The following is a 6,000-nucleotide window of genomic DNA, read 5'->3' as shown; positions in this document are numbered from 1 at the left end:
CTGGGCAGCAGTCATCTATGCTGGATCTGGTATTCTCCCGCTATCCAAGATCAGTGTCAGGCTTATCTGTATGCGCTCCTCTTGCCAAGAGTGATCACACGGTCCTGAAGTTCGACATGCACACAACTTTTTCTACGCCCACGACTAGTTTGCTGTCACGTAGAGTCTTCACTGCAATCAATCTTGAAATTCTAACCGAGGCTTCTGCGCTTCTGGACTGGCGATCCCTGATGACGATGTCCTCAGTTGATGAACTATGGTCGTCCCTCAAAGCATATGTTACCTGGTTGACTGACCAAGCAGTTCCCGTTGGGCTTCCCAAGAAGAAGAAACACAAGCCCTGGGTGACGAAGAAGGTTAAACGAGAACTTCGACTCAGAGATATTGCTTGGGCTGAATTAAAAAATCAAGATTCGTCTGCACCTTTTGAGGTGTACAAAACTCAACGAGACTGAGCCGGGAAAATTGAAAAGAAAGAACGCTTCAGATATGAATGAAGAATCGCGGCAAACGCCAGTCGCAATCCAAAAACCTTCTTTTCCCATGTCCAAAGGAATTCCCGCTTGAACAACCAAATTGCAACGTTGGTAGACTCAACAGGCGTATCGGTTGAGGACCCTTATCAGCAGAGTCAGTTATTTGCCAAGGCTTTTTCGATAATTTTCAAACAAGATGATTGTCGTGAACCTCCTCCATTTGATAGATCGGTACCTCCAATGCCTAGATTGGTCATCACTCGTGACGAACTCGAATGCGTTATTCACGGCCTCGATGTCAACAAGGGTCACAGCCCTGACGGCATACACCCACAGGTTATCAAAGCTTTGGCTCCGGTCATCTGCGAACCTTTAACACTTCTATTCAATATGTCATTGGCGACGGGTGTTGTACCTGCGGACTGGAGAACAGCGATAATCTGCCCGATTTACAAGAAAGGGAGCCGCGAAGACTCGCTTAACTACCGACCGGTTTCCCTTACTTCAATAATCAGCAAGATGTCCGAAACCATCCTCAAGAAAAGTATGTTGCTCCACGTCCAAAACACAGCCTCTATCTCTGATTCCCAACACGGCTTCGTGCCGAAGAGATCATGCTTGACCAACTTACTGGTAATGGAAGAATTGGTAACGCGTATCTTGGATGATGGTGATGCTGTTGACATCGTTTTATTGGACTTTGCCAAAGCTTTTGACTCGGTTAACCACCGCCTATTACTTGTCAATCTTCAAGCATATCGTTTCTATCCGATGGGTTGGTGTTCCTCTCAGATCGCTCTTTTCAAGTCCATGTTAATGGTTCGCTGTCCGACGTCTCCAGTTGCGAGCAGTGTTGTGCCTCAAATTTCAGTGCTTGGGCTGTTATTGTTTTGAATCTTCATCAATGTCTTGCCCGACGACCTCACGCAGCACACCCTTCTATTTGCCGACGATGTCAAACTGGTCGCTCCTCGCAGTGATATAGATGATCTCTGTCGATGCCACTACCAAGATTGGAGATGGTCAAACGAATGGGACGTTTGTTTGAACGTGTCAAATAGCTGTCATCTGCCTGTTGGCTCCTCTTCTGCAACTTAACTTGATTACGAACCGGGTCGTCTGCTGCTGGAGAAGTCCGACCAAGTAAAGGACCTGGGTATCTTGGTGGATTCTTCCTTTTCGCCTTCGGCCCAATGCGTCCATCAAAGCGCGCGGAGTTCTGTTTTCGATTCGGTCATTCGGAATGCTTACAGCAGCCACATTCCTACCGCTCTATGTCATGCTGGTGAGACCCATATTGGAGTACGGGATTCAAGCCTCTTCTCCTTATCTCGTCAAAGACATATATCATCTCGAAAGAGTCCAGAAGCTGACTACCCGCATAGTTCTTGGTCTCAAGCATTTGTCTTATGAAGAAAGGCTAAAGACGCTCGATCTTTATTCTCTCGAAAAACGACGACGCCGTGGTGATCTCATTCTCGCTCACAACACCATAAGCGGAAAGTGTAACCTCTCTAAAGAGCTGTTCTTCACTCCTCCTCCAGAGCGTGCGCTGCCGGCTCACTCCGAAAAGCTCTATTTACGATGATTTCATCTCAATCGAAGGAGAAGTGGGCTTTCTCCGTCCGGGTTGCGAATCCGTGGAACAAGCTTCCGGACGAGATAGTGAAGATGCCGACGACCGCTCGGTTCAAAGTCTCTCTTAACCAGAAATGGCCTGAACTCTTTGTATGACCACCCTCCCTTTCTCCATACATGGCCTTGCTTTTGCTTTTTGAACCAATAAAAATTGAATTGAAAAAATATTAAATGACTTCGAATCAAATGGAATAGCAAATAATTTTTCTTTTTATCCAAACTCTGGGTCCTCGGAATCCTAAACTAGGCGCGTGCTCAAATTCATAGCGTGTAGGTTTCACTATCATAAGGCGAGGAGTTCGATTCATATCCTGGGTGGTTTGTGATCCCCTTCCAAGTTAGTTCATTTGAGGTTGCTCCACTTCAATCAGCGGAAAGGAAGACCAGCTGATGTATCAGTATTTCTGTTCAGCTCTTACATTCTTGTTATTCAACTGTGCCAAGGACGAAAGGGCTTAGACAGGCTCCAGCATCTACACAACACTAATTAACCACCTAAATTAGTGAAACATGGAGTAATACTGACGTTTGAGTTACAGCTTTGACTTTGTGTGCACACATACATACACACACGCACACACACACACACACACGCACACTCACGCACACACACATACACACAAACACACAAATGTTGCACGAATCACTTCTAATCAAGATGGTTTTGAGTTCAGTCCCTCTGCGTGACACTTCTAGAGTCTTCGATCACTGGGGCGACCGAATCGTTGCGAGAGTATTTGGTAGACGGAAGCTGAAAGAAAACTGTCGTTGCACTTTCAGTTACTATCACTGACAACTGAAGTTTATTTTTTGACTTTATATTGCGTCTAGCCATCCTAGTTTATATATACACATATATATACATACATATAATATATATTATATATATATATACACACATATATATATATATATATATATATATATATATATATATATATATATATATATATACATATATATACGGTGTGTGTGATTGTGTATAGAAGAATATATTAATAAAAGGAATTCCAACCTTGTCTGATTTTCACGTTTTATTTACAATCTTATAATGATATAATATAAGATAATATAACATAATAGAATAAAGTAAAATAGTAGAATGTTAAATGTTCATTCTGATTGAACTAGTACTTTCATGCATTAAATTATGCAATCTTCAGGTTCATGTAGTAGTGGTGACAGTCATGCTTCACAATTTTTGACTGTAGCGAGATGGTTAAATCTGTGCCTTAAATACATCTGTATGGGCTCCAGATTGCTAGGTTTTGCAAAATGTATTCTGACCAATCAGTGTGTAGTATCACTCAATTACTTAAGCTGATTGGTTAGTTTAGGCGTCACGCTTTGTTGAATTTGTCAAGAGTTCTGTATCTTAACCCTGGCCAAGGCAGCAATTGTTGGGCTATTTTTAGAAATGTTGTAAATAGCCTTTGTCAGGGATTTTTATATTTCAATTGTCATCATCATCATCATTGTCAGCACCATAATTATTGTTGCTAGTGGTGATGGTGGTGGCAATAGAACTTTTAACCCTAAATAAGATAATTTTCCTGCTATCTTCGTCTTGATCACCTTTAGTATTGTTATTGTTGTTAGTGGTCATCGTCGTAGCAATAGAAGTAGTATCTCTAAGTATTATTATTATTGCTTATTTAGCTTGGGTTCGAATTTATCAATACAATTCTTTTCTCTGATTTTCCTCTCGATTTCACTTGGGCTGTGTAATTTGTAGAATGGAAATATTATATATATTTTCCGACCACATGTTGCTAGGTGGTTACTCAAAGGTATCTGACGGACCTCTGGGTCTCTAATCTGTTGTCGGTGTACACGTGAGCGTTCTGATAGTGCATTTCCCGTCTGACCTACATATATTTCTTCACAATTTCGGCATTTGATGCAGTAAATTAAATTTCTGCTTTCGCAGTTCATATTCGCGTTTGTGAATATTTTCCCGGTTTTTGTGTTTATATATTGGCCGATATGTATGAATTGGCATGTGCCACATCGGCTATCATTGCATTTAGATACAGTCAATGTTTGGTCTTTGTTGCTAAGGTCAAATTTTGCCTGTGTTAGTAATTTATTCAAGCTTTTAGGCTCTCTGTTACTAAGAACCATAGCTCGATCCGTGATTAACACAAAAAACCGTGAAAATATTCACAAACGCGAATATGAACTGCAAAAGCGGAAATTTAATTTACTGCATCAAATGCTCAAATTGTGAAAAAATATATTCGTGCTTACGAACGTTCAGTTCCTCTAGAAGACCTCATTAGACTAAGCCGAGCATGGGCACACCCGAGCACGAAAAGTGTCGCTGAAGAGGTCACAGATGTGTGACGAATGATTTGCGGACAATGGGCATGAGTAAAAATAAGAACAGTAAAAAGGAAAATATGGTGTGTGTCTGTTTGGCAAAGAAAACAATGTGACCATTCGAGAAACAAGAACATCTGTTTCAATACACAGTTTCCTATAAGGAATCTTGCAACATACATTCGTATGTATATATATATATATATATATATATATATATATATATAAATGTAGATAGATATATATATATATATGCATGAATGCATTTGTGTATGCATAATGCTTTGTACTACAGTACGTACATAAGTAGAGTCGTAAGTCGCGGGAAGTAGTGTAAAGTCATATTACCAAATGACACACGTGTAATGGTGAAGAAATAACGCCCCAAAATTTTCCCAGTCTCCCCTTTCGATATTGTTACTGTAGAGAAAATATTTCCCAGTATTTTCGTCTCATCTCTGAGTCATATCTCAAATAAATACAACAGCTAAATACGGATTTGGAAATAAGAGGATGCACTTCAAGAGGACACAGCTTGGATTTCAACAACTATCTCAATAATATATTTGTAAATAGGTGTTTGTGTGTATATACACATACACAACACATACACACACACGCACAATATATACATACACACACACATACACACACACACTTATATACGTATGTATGTATATAATACGGAGTATTATCTTCTGCCGAATATTTATATACGTGCATATGCGTATATTTGTGTGAGTACGTATGTACGTATGTATGTATGTATGTATATGTATGTATGTATGTATGTAAGTGTGTGTGTGTAACTGCAATATTCCCACTTCACTCTTAAACTGCCATAAGTACGGAGAGAGAGAGAGAGAGAGAGAGAGAGAGAGAGAGACAGACAGACAGACATACAGACAGACAGACAGACAGACTGACAGACTGACAGAGAGAAATGATTTTGAATTGTTTCTGAAATTTAAATCCATCACAATATCCTGATAGAGTTGTACTAACATCTCGTAGCCAAAAACTTTGTGAGAAAACAACAATATATAATATTTAATATTAAAGAAATGCTCAAATATAATTTTGATTGAAAATATTCTTATATAGAATTTTATCAAATGACTTCGAATCGTATGGAAATGCAAATTTCTTTTCTTTTTATCCAAACCCTGGGTTCTCGGAATCCTAAACTTGGAGCGTGCTCCAATTTTTAGTTTGCAGGTTTCACCATCATAGGGCGATGAGTTCGATTCATATGCTGGCCGGTTTTTGATCCCGTTCCGAGTTAGTTCATTTGAGGTTGCTCACTTCAACCAGTGGAAAGGAAGACCAGCTGATGTATCAGTTTTTCTCTTCAGCTCTTACATTCTTGTTATTCCACTGTGTCAAAGCGGAAAGGGCTTAGATAGTCTCCAGCGTCTAATCAACACTAATTAATCACCTAAATTAGGGAAGCATGGAGCAATACTCACGTTTGAGTTTCAGCTTTGAATTTGTGGGCACACGCATGCACACACACACAAACACAGAGGCAAATCTTGACCGAATCACTGCTAATCAAGACGGT

Source organism: Octopus sinensis, linkage group LG14 (assembly GCF_006345805.1).
Source record: "Octopus sinensis linkage group LG14, ASM634580v1, whole genome shotgun sequence".
NCBI classification, from domain to species: domain Eukaryota; kingdom Metazoa; phylum Mollusca; class Cephalopoda; order Octopoda; family Octopodidae; genus Octopus; species Octopus sinensis.
The sequence above is the reverse complement of the archived record's forward strand: the minus strand, read 5'-3'. Positions refer to the sequence as shown.